General features: G+C 43.9%; 1 protein-coding gene and 1 long non-coding RNA gene across 2 annotated transcripts in view; one reads left to right on the forward strand and one right to left on the reverse strand.

Annotated features, from left to right (window-relative positions):
• gfra4a (GDNF family receptor alpha 4a) overlaps positions 1-13760 on the reverse strand; it is a 90879-nt gene that overhangs the window by 33947 nt on the left and 43172 nt on the right. The window lies entirely within an intron of this gene.
• On the forward strand, positions 6812-8458 carry LOC148412409 (uncharacterized). Its single transcript, XR_015867740.1, has 3 exons — positions 6812-6928; positions 7087-7147; positions 8276-8458. It is a non-coding gene; the product is annotated as an uncharacterized LOC148412409 (long non-coding RNA).

The raw sequence follows: 13760 nt of genomic DNA on the forward strand, positions 1-13760 counted from the left end.
TCTGACGTTTTCAAATTAAGAGCAAATGAATCGGAACTAGGCACGGCTCGAATTTAAGTTTAAAACATAAACCGGTGTGATGACCTCACGCAAAAATATCACGGTGTGACGGTATCACAACATTAAAATGACAGCTGTTTTTTTTCCCATTGAACACAATCTGTTTCATCTTCACGCAAAATATTTTTAGACCTTCAATGTGTGAAATGTTCAAATTGAGAGCCAATTAATTCAAGATTCTGACGGTACGATAACCTCGTGCAAAAATATCACGGTGTGACGGTATCAACGCGTTCAAATTACAGCTCAGTTTTTTTCCCACTGAACACAATCTGATTTATTTAAAAAAAAAAAAGAATATTTGGTCCATTGAATGTGTACCATGTTTAGTACAAATAAACAATTGATGACTTTAGCTAGTGAGGCAATGGATTACTTTAGTATTTGACTCATTTAGTACCAGCCGTTTTCAGACCTCCCGTGTGTGAAAATTTCAAATTAAGAGCAAATTAATTGAAATTACAATTTACAAATATTACAAAAGGTACAAATCAGATGACCGGGTCATCACATTATTGGCGTAACCAATGTTACTGACTTTACAAGCCCTCATCTTAGCAATTGATAAGATAATTCAACTTTTGGTCTTTTTCTACTGACTTTATCATAGATAGATAATCGCATTTATTGTCGTTACACCACTACAGTTATAGGCAACGAGATCGGGGATCGGGCTACGTGATGCAGGAGAGAAAAAAACGAGTCTTCGGCCATGCCCCAGACAGGGGGCGTGGCGCAAGCCTGGAAAAAAAATCCCCATACACGCCCCACCACGCGTACTGTTGACCAGTGATGATTATTTAGACGTACGTAATAGCAGCATTGTCGCTCAATGGATTTCGACAGATGATTCCGGGCCTGAAATCTTGCCCTTTGTAAAAAATGGTGGCCAATTCCAAACAATCGTTATTGTGACCCAGCTCTGTGCGTACACCTGCACTTGATTTTTTTCCCGGCGGGAAAATCCCTCCGCACGGACACGGACCGATGTCGGCAGCCCCGCCCGGAGACATTCGTCCGATCGTTGCCATCTAATTGAAGCGGCGAGGGCGCTTGAGCGGCGACATCGCATGGGGGCGGGTCGGAACCCCGCGGGGGACATGCGTGAAGCGGGGGGGGGGGGGGTTCTGTGAGTTCACTTGATCCGTAAACATTAGCGCACAGGCCACCGCGGCGGCCTTCCTTTGATGCTAACTCCCCGGGAAAGGTAATCACCTGGGAAAAGGTCCCAATTATCTCCAGGGAGCACACATGGCTACACACTTCTCCCGGGGCGAAACTTGATCGACGAACGCCCAAAGGAAATATTTGCCAGGTATTATTTCATCTCACCGTTTGCATATGCAATATATACGTGGCGTATTTTCCCCGGGTGCGCCGCACTTTCAAAGAATGGCCAATTTTAAAACCGTTTTCATACAGAAGGCGCACCGCATTATAAGGCGCATAGAATAGAAGCTACAGTAGTGGCCGGGCTGGTATTATGCATCCACTAGTCATTTGATGAGTGGGAATATCCACATAGCCAAATATTCAATAGCTGCAGCCCTACTTCATTTTTCCTTTGCGCTTTCTCTGCTATCTTGCTACATGTTAGCATACCCACAGTTAGCATGTTAGCATATATACCTCAGTCAGCTCCAGCGACAATCCTTTGTGGGAGGAGCTGATTTCGGTTAAGGGAGTGATTTTTACTGTGCCGGCGGGATGAGGCGGAAAAGGAGAAAAAAGTTACGTGTTAAAAACGAAAAAAAAAATGTCGAGCAGAAGTCACGAATACAAAAAAGGCCCGCCGTGCAGTAAACAGGCTTTATTTTCCTCGTATGCATACGATGATCATATGGCCCGCGACGACGGCGCCGTATCTTTAATGAGCAGCACAGCTGTTGGGCCTAACGCGCCGTGTCCGCCGCCTTGTTTTTCCACTCGGAGCTTCATTTGATTTCAATCAAAACGCGGTCACGTGACCGCCAGTCAAGCGGACGGATTTAGAGGAAGAACTTTGTATTACGTTATCACAACTCGTGATGTTTACCTTATTTATTAAAGCTTGTGATTTTTTTTTTTTTTTTTTTTGCGTTGTCTACAGTGGTCATCCACTTTTCTTCTTTACTCCTTTCATCCGCAACAATTTACAACTAACAAACATCAAATTGACATTAGCTAGCATCGCACATATTCACATAAAAACACATACAGTATGAAACATACCACTTTGGGCTGTCGCGTCTGACGTTAGCGTTGTTAGCATGTTGTTAACACTTTAGCAATGACATCACGCAGGAAGCATTTCGCATGACCCTAAAGTAAAATTAGGTTGAATTACGTGCTCTTGTATTCAGATAATAATAATATATTGATACATTAATATATCTAAAATTGTATACTATTTATTACTAACAAAAGAAAATATATAAAATATACACATTTATAACATTATATAATTAAAAGAAATATGTGTCTATATATGAATAATTTTTCAACAACCATTAACTTGACCATAGAATTTAAACAGTTAGCTAGTTAGACTGAAACAGAAAAAAAAATGAAACTAGAAAAACGGAAATAAAAAATATGTAACGTAACTCTCAAAACGCGGAAAAACGACAGAAAATGGACAGCGGCTGCACTTTACCTAAGAGCCAAACGGGGGAAGGGAGCGGGAGACGTGGCCGCGCGCTCCCGCGGCTCTTTGTGGAGCCATACCCAGCGATGCGCATTTCCCTAACAAATGGTTACAAGTGTTGCATGGCACGCTACGGCCAAAAAGACGAAGCGGAAGCTTTCTTCCTCCTCAGTGGACGCGTAATGGAAAAGAAAAGAAAAGAAAAGAAAGAGGAGGAATGTTCCCCTGCGGCGCCACTAAACGCCGCGATGAGATTTGAAAGCTGGCCGTGAATCACGTCGACTTGCGTTGGCCGTCAACGTTATTTTTGAAGAGTGGTCGCGATTGGATCACGAGCGGCGCGGTGCAACGATAAACAACGGTAGAAAAAAAGTTTTTTCAAGCAATAACAAACATGGGGATAATAATACCTAACGTCAAACAAACAACAGCTAAAAACCTGGATCGGGCTCTGGAGCCGCGTGCTGTGTATTAACTGTGGCGGTTGATAATATGAATGCAGTTCATTTGTTTGCCTTGAGATGGTGCTGGTGCGTCCGTGATGAGTGCAGGGAGGGGGAAAGACACTTTTTCAAGAAGTTTAATTTGTACCTTTTTATTTTCCATTTCCAATGATCCGGGAAGTCCACAGGAGAAATAATAATCATATTTTGATTATTTTGAGCATGCAAGTTTAGTTTGGGGTCATGCGACATGCTTCCTGTGTGATGTCTTTGCTATGTCACGTATGTGTTTTCGTGCGATGATGTACAATGTTAGACGATATGTCCCCACGTGGATATTAAAATCCAGAATTTGGTCCCCGCCATGTAGTAAAAACACAGACGGACAGCGTGGGACAACCTCCGTCGAATCCCGCAGACTGACCGGCCGAACCCGAGGGATTCGGGTTAAGAACCACCGCTCGAAACAAAAGCAAAAAGTAACATCCGGTCAACAACTTATGTCCAGCTAAGGACTAACTAGTAGTTAACGCGAGGTGGAAGCTGTCCGAGAACCCACAACACTGGGTCCAATGTGGCCAATTAGCGTCGCTCAAGGTTGAAGCGGCGGTCCCACTCGCTCCATGAGAAGCACTGAACCTTGAGCATCTTCATCAAGGTGATCGAGTCCGCTTGGCATCCCCATCTTCTAGTCCCCCTGGTACCCGCCCAAGAATCCCTTTTTACAAGAAAGCCGTGTATTTTGAAATCCAAAGCGACACAGTTACGCTAAAGGTCCAAGGTTAGCATAAGCATCTCTCGTGCCGTGGACGCCGTCGGTTCGACGTGGACCAAAATCGTCTCGATCTGGATAGCGAGATGCTCGCTCAAGTAAAAAGATAGCAAAGAGATTAAAGGGTACTTTGCTGGGGAAGAATGATTCTTTGTGTGGAATAACTATCGGCTACATATTAGCGATTAATGCTACGTTAGTTATTCGTGGGTGTGGGTGTTTACGGTGGCTGTTAGCTAAGGTTAGTGTTTCGGTTTAGTTTTTAGACAGCCGTTGAAGCCGCTTTCATTGGATGGGAAGAAAGAGGGCTACGCTAAGAGAGCCGTCAGAATCTGATCTTGGCCTATGCATGGTTCCAATTCATTTGCTCTTAATTTGAAAAGTTCACACTTGGAAGGTCTAAAAGGGGCTGGCACTAAGTAAGTAAAATACTTAGGTAATAGATTACTTCACTAGCTAAAGTAATCCAGTATTTATTGGTACTAAACATGGTGCACATTTCTTAATGTACCAAATATTCAATATTTCATTTGAAAATAAAACAGATTGTCTTGAATGGGAAACAAACGGAATTGTAATTTTAATGCCGTGATACCGTCAGGTCATATTTTTGCACGAGGTTATCATACCGCCAGAATCTTAAATCCACCCATACCTAGTTCCATTTAATTTGCTCTTAATTTGAAAATTTTGAACATGGAAGGTCTAAAAATGTCTTTTTCAGTCCAATTTAGTTGCCTTGTACTGAAGGTGTAACGTCAATAAAGACGATCCATCTAGCTATACACAGTTGTGTCCTATATTTGGGAAATTATAGTAACAGTTTGTTAGAATACACAGTCTGCCTCTGAAGTTTTATCCACAAAGTTTAGTTTCCTCAACTTTAGTTTGCGTGTTTGTCAGCGTGGCCGTCAATCAAGCCGTCAGCGTTTGTCTTCTCTCTTTTGCGATTGGCTGGCGGCCAGGGAACGGCGGGCGAGCGTTGGGGGACGCGGCTGGCCCATTTTCTGTCCCGGAATGATGAAAATTGCCACTTCTTGCGTTCCCGTGCTATGTTATGTGAGCCACGTAAAGCCCGCGCGCGACTGTCATTCCCGTCTGTCCGTGTGTCTGTCTTCTCTCGTCTGTCTTTTTCCCATCTGGTGCTGCCTTCCCTCTACCTCATCAACATGCCAGACTGATTATTTTTATTCTCTGCCCTCGGGTGGTTTGGTCTGCAACTCCTCAACAACAACAACAAAAAAACAAAAAGGAAAAACAAATACAAGTGTATAAACAGATCGCCAGGAGATCCATTCCATTTTATCTGAGAAAAAAATACTAAACGCATTCTCTGTCCACTCTGTCCTGAGATTAACAGAGGGGAAATTCAATTTCATCCGGGGACAAGCTAGCCCGGCTGTTAGCTACGTGCTAGTTGAGTGTTATCGAAATCTTATCTGTTAACTGACCTTGAGAAGTTTGTTTATGCTAAATCAGGGGTGTCCAAAGATGGTCATGAAGAGATGCTTGTCCTTCATTCGTTTTTCATATCTCCATTCTCCAACGAACCAAATGATCGCTCATTCACATAGTTTAGCCTTTGATAGTTTTCAGCCGGTACGTGGACCACTGTAGCTGTCAATCCGTTGTGCTGTCACCCAAATAAAGCAAGGTTTTGCTGAGCTTGATTTATTTAACTATTTACCATTGTAAATTGAATGACAACGTTCCAGAATGCTCCATTCACCCGTGTGCAAGCGATTTATTCATTCAAATGACATTTAACACGCAATATGAGAAAAATAACTCTCAATACCTTATTCTAAACATTGCTTTTGACCTTGGGTGCGTACAATGAATGTGTTGAGCAAGATTGTGTGTCTGCATTTCAGTTCTTGAAACTATGACTGGATCGCAGAGCAAATATTGACCTCCCCGTCATGCTCGGCTATCTGAGTGAGGAAAACGTGTTGCTTGGTGCAACGCGCCGACCGACCGCCTACCTCTGGATATTAGCAATTAGCTACATCTTAGGTGATAGATTAAGACAGACATGTAGTTCATAGCTACACATTAATTATTACCTAGCCTCCCATTGTGGTGACAATTAAAATTGTAACGTGGTCTTTTGTGGCTGTCGTCTTATCAAAGAGGAAACATTTGTGCTTTTTAATCATGAAAGACAGGTCCTCGAGTCCTCAAAGGCAACACATTTGTGGTTTTTAATCATGAAAGACAGGTCCTTGTGGGGAAATGCTTTTGTTGTCTGATTTTTTTTCTCCACCTAGATGGCTGTCAGATGTCCCAGCTGCAGCGAGGAAGCCATCGTCGTCATGTTAAATCGTAAAAAAAAAAAAAAAAAGCAATCAAGCAAAGTCAAGTCTGTTCAATATAGATCCAGTAAAAAAAAAAAAAATGTCTTTTTATTGGTAAATAACACTTTTCAATTTCCTTTCCACTAAGTGTAACACACCACCTTGCCTTATTTTTTTTTTTTTTTACCCTTCATTTAAAAGCAACAAGCTTTAAAGTTAAAAGTGAACGAATGTCTCGATAATGGTGAATGATCGAGCTAAAAGCTAGATTTTATCCAAAAAAGAACTAACTTCTAGATGATGGTGAATGATCAAGCTAAAAGCTAAAAGCTACAAGCTAGAAAATAGTACAAAATGTTGCGTGTTCAGACATAAACTCGGCGTCTCGTTTGCTTTAGCATTTAAGCGCTTGTGGCAAATGATTTGATATTTTCCATCTTTGTGACGCTAAGCTATGCTAGCACGCTTCAAAGGCCTCAAAGCATCCTCACAACAAACAGATAAAAACATTTCTGACTCTTTGAACTCTGCGTGTGTGCGTGCGTGCGTCTGCGCGTCGGTGTGTGTCTGAATAAGCGGCGGAAGAACTTCAAAGGCGCTACTCGGTGGCTAACGCACTTAAGGCGGAGATTTTGTCACGTTGCAGCAAAGTGAAAGTAGCAAAGTGTCGACGCGGAGGGTTTGGCGCCGTCGCCGTCTGGGAGGTTTGACACGTGTCATCCTCTGCCAGGTAAGTATGTAAATGAGCACCTTCTAGTGGCCGGGATTACTCAGAAAGCTTTTCTGCTGATCCCTGACAACTTACATAATAACGTTTACGATTTTAAAAAAAGGCACGTTGCTTCACACGATTGTATGTTTTGGAACCTTTCTCCTATTTTTCTTCAGCTCCTTTTAGGACAAAGTAGCGCTCAAAGTACTTACTGCCACAAGTGGGACATTATTTCAAGTATGGTAAAGCTTTCTTTTTCTTCAAAGTTGTGAGCTCGTCACCTGTTTGTTGACTGGGCTTTTTCCCCCTTCTCAGAGACGTCTGTTTATTACCGATTTATCGGTATTTGCGAGCGAAATGTTCCGGACAGTTTTCAAAATAAAAGGTTTTTGAAATTAAATAGCTTTCAGACGCGGAGGATACGCAAAACAGAAATACGTCATTATTTTGGTTGCGGCTCATGCGGCTTGGGACCAGTTGATCCAAGGACCGGCGGTTGGGACCTCTGGTTTAGCGTGTTAGCATTTTCGTTTGTGACGGCTATTTCCCTGTGGTATATGTTTGCATATGCAAATGTTTGGCATTGATGAACACTCATTTGCATCTAATTAACATTTTAGCATTTGCAATCCAGTTATATGATTGATTCAATCGATGTAATTTGCGTACATTTTTGTACCAGTATTTTCGAGACTCAAGCTAGCCGAGGGCTCCCATTCATTTGTCGTTAATGTCATCCAACCATTTACCTGCTATCTATCGAATCATTCTAAATCTCCAGTCATACGAATGATAATCCTTGCAATAATGTCAATAATGTTGTAATTAAACACTGTCAATCAGAACAGAAGCGAAGCAGCTGGAAAGCAGGATATGGCCACCTGCTGGCTGCTAGCTGACAGGCGGAGAACACACACAACACACGCGCGCGAGCAGAAATGGTTTTATCTGCGGTGATTATCGTGAAGCGATTGGAACAGGTCCGCCAAGGTCAAAAATTGGACGCCGCCCCGCTGCGCTCACACTACGCCACTGAGAGAACAGACAAAAGTAACGGGACAAAAAAAGGTTTTTTTTCTGGGGAGCTGGGGTCGATTTTAGGGCCGGTAATTGGACAAATGACTAGGTAGGGAGGTATGTAGGTAGCTTGACGGGTACGTGGATGGATACATATTCAGGCACGTATAAAAAAATGTCAAATCCAAAAGAGGTCTATTGTGAGCGAGGTGTTTGCGGTTAAAATGTGAAATACCCGTTGAGGGAAAGAAAAGCTCTTTGGCTGGCGCGCTCACAACTTCCCACCTGCCGCCTCCTTCTCTACCTGCCCCCCCTCGCTCTCTAACTTAGCCCCCCCTGTCTCCCCAGAGGAGTTGAAGGTGGAGTGAGCAGGCCAAGATGTGAAAAGGGAGTGAGATCTGTTCACCTTGAAAAGACATCTTGATCAATGTTTCATTGTCATCTCTGAACCGCCGCAGAACTGCTGCAGACCTCGTCGGGCGCTGCAGCTGTGCACCGCCGAACCCACACATGCTTTTTAGTCGCACCGGAATAAACATCGGGAGATTTTTGCCGCGGTAGCTAGCTAGCTCGTAGGGGCGTTTGTCTTTCCACAAAAGACGATTTGATACGGTTTTCGACGCACGGGGTTCGAAACCAATCAGGTACGGTTGCGTTTGAAAGTGGATCGATTCCATTGGATTCAGCGGAATTGGAAGGGTTCATTACTATCCTGTTACCGTTTTACATACGTTTCAGGAGTGCGAATATGCGAATATTTCCTGTATTTTCCGTTACGAGACGATGAATACGTATTTGGATATATGTCAAAGTGGAACGGTTCCATACATAAATCAAAACATCATTTTCCAGTTCAAAACAGTTCTTGTTACGTCCCAAGTAGGTAGGTAGATAGGTATGTGAGAAGGTTGGTTGGTAGATGACTTGGTAGGTAGGTCCGTCTGTCGATTGGTGGATCGGTATGGATAGAGATGTATACATGGATTGGAAGGTATAAACCCATAAAAGTAAGTTGGATAGGTGATGAGTGAGTGAGTATTTTGTCAGATGGATGGGTCGATAGATGGGTTGGTGAGGTAGTAGACGGGGTTGGTGGATGGATTTATAGATGGTTAGGCAAGTTGATTGTATGGGTAGGTAGATGAGTGAGTGATTAGCTTGTTATATGGGTGAGTAGAAAGATTGGTTGGTTGGGTAGTAGATGGTGCAGTAAGTAAATGGATTTATAGATGGTTAGGCAGGTAAATTGATGGTACGGGTAGATAGATGTTTGCTAGTATGCTAGATCGGTTGTTACATGTATTCGTTCGTAGGGTGGTTGTCAGATTGGGGAGGTAAGTTGGTAGATCGGTCGGTCGGCAGGTAGGTAGATGCAGGTAAAATGCTCGATCGGTCAGTAGGTCGGTAGATTGAAGCGTACAGCCGTCGGCGGGTGGGTAGATAGCCAGATGGTAGTAGGTTTTAAATGAACAGCACAGAGTGGCAATTCTAGTTATGACTCCCTTTTGTAATTGTACGGTGCCTCTCAACCCAGCAGGCCATCAGAAAAGATCTTAATATGTGCAGAGCATGCACTAACGCAGCTGCATGCTAAAAAAAAAGACGCCGGATTCAGGCATGAATAATTAACGGCGTTGATCTTATGAAGATTTCCCAGCAGGTCCGATACGTCTTTTTGTTTCCCGGCGTTTTGTCCGCTCGACGTCAGCAACAAACAAGATTCCGCCAGGGCTAATTACGGTGATGGCCGGGAACCGACCGACACACGGCGAGATATTAAAAGCGCGACTGCGGCGCATTATATGGCCGACAAAAAGGTGACGCTTCATTGCCTTTTACTGCGCGATATATACACGGGCCATTACTTAGCTGGCATTAGCGCAAGCCGCTGTCCCTTCAAAAGCATCTGCCTCTCTGCGCTTGGGTAGATGTTGAAATGGGTAGGTGGGGAGGTACGTAGATGGAAACGGGTGGACAAATGGATGGTCGGACGGGCGGATGAGTAGATGGGTTCGTAGGGAGCTAAGTAAATGGGTAGTTCAATAGCTGGGTTGCTAGATAGTTGGATAGACAGGTAGGTAGCTAGGTAGGTAGCTAGGTAGGTAGGTAGGTAGCTAGGTCGGTTGGTGGATAGATGGTTAGGTAGGAGGGAGGGAGGTTAATAAGTAGTTGAAAAAGTGGGTTGTGGGTGGTTCCTGGGTCGGTAGGTCACTGGATCAACGGGTAGGTAATCCAGTATATAAGTAGGTTGTTTCATAGCTGGCTTGCTAGATAGTTGAACAGACTGGTAGGTAGGTAAGCAGGCGGGAAACTGGACAGATGGGTAAGTAAGGTTCTCCTTACTTACTAGTAGCATCTTTAGTTGGGTCATCTTTAGTTGGGTCAGTAGGTCACTGGATCAATGTAAGTATATAAGTAGGTTTTTAATACAGAAGATGGGTATGTCGAAAATTTGATGAATAGTAAGGCAGGTAGGTAGGTAAGTGGGTAGGTAGGTAAGAAAATGGATGGTAGGTAAAGAGAAAGGTAAATGCGTAGTTAAAAGATGAACCTTTAGGATGGGAAACAGATTGGTAGTTGGGTCGGTAGGTCACGGGATCAATGTGTAGGTAAGGTGCTATGTAAGTGGTAGTAAGGTCGGTGGGTGCATTTCATAGGAAGGACGTTTTATATCGTATACACACATACTATATATACGTTTTATGTACGATAAAGTACGCACTGTTTTCTGTTCAAAACCAAGTCCATTTTCGGCGGCTTCCCTCCTCAAGCTTGGACACTTTTTTTTGTTTTTGAAATGGCTCAGCGGGCTTGCAAACAAGAGACGAAAGCATCAGCCCGACAAGCGACAGACGAGACGAGCTACGCCAAGCGTGCCTGCGCCTGGACGGGCCTGGCCGGTGGGATTTAAGAGGCAATCTCGGCGGGACGCCGTCGGGAAAGTCGGGGAATTGCGCCATGTTTCGCGGAGGGCCACCTTGGACAAGGTGATCCGCGTGCATCTTGATTTGTGCACGCGCGAGAGGAATTTATCAAAGCGGCTTTGACGGGCTGCGTGAAAGCGGGGACACGGCTGCCATTCTGTTAGGCCTCTAATACCGCGCCGTAAAATCCGTGGGGAGAATTCGAGTCCCATTCTGTGTCCTTTCGCAGCAAACCGTGACAATAAACAACAAAAAAAAGGTGAACCTGAGTGTACTTGGAGTATATGTATCCCAAAAAACTGCGATAAAGGGTATTAAAAGTTGGACGCCGGCATCTTGGCTCACTGACTGACGTTCCCACAAGGTGAAACTAGTGGTGCAGCCTGCCCAATCTTATCGTCCCCTTCTGCAGGCACTCACCACTTCGGCTCCGCGTTAAAGGGGACGGATGAAGTCTCAGAGGCTTTGATCCAATCTGCTGCTTAAATGATTGGAAAAAGTCTTGTTCTTAGTTTGTTCAGGTTGCTGATCAAGCTAAAAAAAAAAAAAAAAAAAGAAAAGTTCAAAGCAGCCTTGAAGGACGCGATCGATGGCTGGCCGACCACCCTGGACTTCCTCTTCCCTCTTTTGGGACCACTGTTGTTTTATACGGGTCATCAGTCAGACCTCAGACGCCATCAAAGTGCAGCGTGAAAGTCTCCTGATACCCCCGCGGAGCTCTGAGGGAGCGCATACTTCCGAGGAATTAACGAGTAAATTTCAACTGGTGTTCTATGTATGTCCTTTTATGAAGAAGAAACACATAAGGAGGAAAAGGCTTTCACAGGCTGTGTGGAAGGGGCCACAAATCTACATCATGCCACTGTTACTTTTACTTTGAAATCTAAGACACTTGATTGTGGACTTCAACCTAATTCATTGTACTTTCATATTAAGAGCAAGCATATTCTAGAGGGGATAACCAGCGTAGACCTGCAGTGTGAAAGGGGCTACACAGCCACCATCCCACCTTTGCTGCTACCTTGAATGCCAGGATCTTCGAGTGCCAACTTCAAACTTTATAGTATGAAACCCTTTCATACAGGCGCAAGAAAAAAAACGCAAAAAAAACAAACAAAAACATACACACAGATTTTATGGGCTGTGTGAAAGGGGCCGCAAAGCTACATATTGCCTGTTACTTTTGCCTTGAAATCGATGAAATTTTAATTTCGAAAAAAATCTAAAAAAAAAAAAATGCAACAAAGAAAAACAGAATGTATGTTCTGTGTGAAAGGGGCTTAACAACATCATTCTCTCTTTTACTGTTACCTTGGAATTTATTAAATTTGCATGTTGACATCAACCCCATTCCATTTCCTATCTTATAAAGTGCAAGAACATTTTAGATAGACAAAACATAGGGGAAAAAACAACTTTGACCAGCAGGGTGAAAGGGGCTACACAGCCAACATCCCACCTCTGCTGCTACCTTGAATGCCAGGATATTCGGGTGCTGACTTATCTAACCCTTTTATAGAGACACAAGAAGAAAACGATGCAAAAAAAAATAAAGATTTTATGGGCTGTGTGAAAGGGGCTTAACAGTCACTATCAGGCCTTCGCTTCTAAACAGACTGCGCTGGACTTAATACATTGCGCTGCCCTTTTAATTTGTCTTAAGGAGCGGCCTTAATTGGCTGCTCGCGAAAGCCCACGTCGGCTAAATGAGGCATCCACGTCGATACTACCGCCAGCGACTCTCTGCGAGAAAGCGTTTGGCTGCAGTCGGTCGGCGCATTGACCCGCGCGTCAACGGGTGGCCGCCGAAGAAGATGAAGGTGCTTCCTGAGGAGATTTTAATTGGACTTTATGCCTTCTACAATTGTGTTTACATGCGTTTTTCTTCTGGCTAAGCCTTGTTAGCGAGAAAGGGGTAATCTCTCTGCGTTGTTGAGAAAGTTGCGCCCGTTTAATGAATTGGACGTCGGATAAACACAAGCGGAAAGTTCAGGTGTCGCACGCCGCTTGACTCCGCAGCCAATGGCAGCGCGCTAATAACGCTTGTCGTATGCTTTTGAATTGGAGCTGAAGAAGAAGCGCGGCGGTGGAACAAAAAAAGAGCTTGGCGCCGAGGATTTAGGGGCTTAGCGAAAAGGGAGATGATCCGGCCGGCTTGAATAAGAAGGGGTCCCCCCCCTCCCCAAGCCCGCCATCTTAGCGCTGGCTTAAGTAACAAGATGCCAAAACCAGCGTATCATATTACATTACGGCTTTTACCGCCGTCCCCGTTGGTGTTTGGGTGGTGGGTTAAAGGTATGGAGAGGAACAGCGTTTGTAAGAAGAAAAACGGAATGCAGACATTACCCTGAGGAACTCCATGCAGATTTTTGTCCGATAAAGGGTACCGACTAAAAACAGGAGGTTGAAGTCCGGTGTGTGTGAAAGGGTATAAAGGCTGTGCTGCCCCTTTCACATTGTGCTGTATCTTTTGTGTAAAAGGGCACGGAATGGCAGTTTGAAGTTGACCCCCAGATTTCCCAGCAGCAAAGGTAGTATTAGGGATTGACCTGGGGCTGTGTTGTCCCCTGGCAGATTCATTGGTCAATTTTAGGTCCTTTAAAGCGGTAAAAAATATCAGCAAAAAAAATCGCCAAAGCGGAAAATTCATGAAACACCAATTCTTTTACATTGATATTTAGCTGTGTGAAAGGGGTGCAAAATGGAACCTGACAAATTAATGAGTCCATTTTAGGTATTTTAAAGTGGTCAAAAATACCAGAAAAAAATCCACAAAACAAAATAAAACAGCCAATTCACAAAACACAGATTGTTGAAGGGGTGTGAAAGGGGTGTAAAATGGAGATTGATAGATTAACCACTCAATTTTAGTAAGTGTAGTCAAAAATAGCAGCAAAAAAAATCCCCAA

This window comes from Hippichthys cyanospilos, chromosome 14 (genome assembly GCF_059441005.1).
Source record: "Hippichthys cyanospilos isolate Australia breed blue-spotted pipefish chromosome 14, RoL_Hcya_1.0, whole genome shotgun sequence".
In the NCBI taxonomy this organism is placed as follows: Eukaryota; Metazoa; Chordata; class Actinopteri; order Syngnathiformes; family Syngnathidae; genus Hippichthys; species Hippichthys cyanospilos.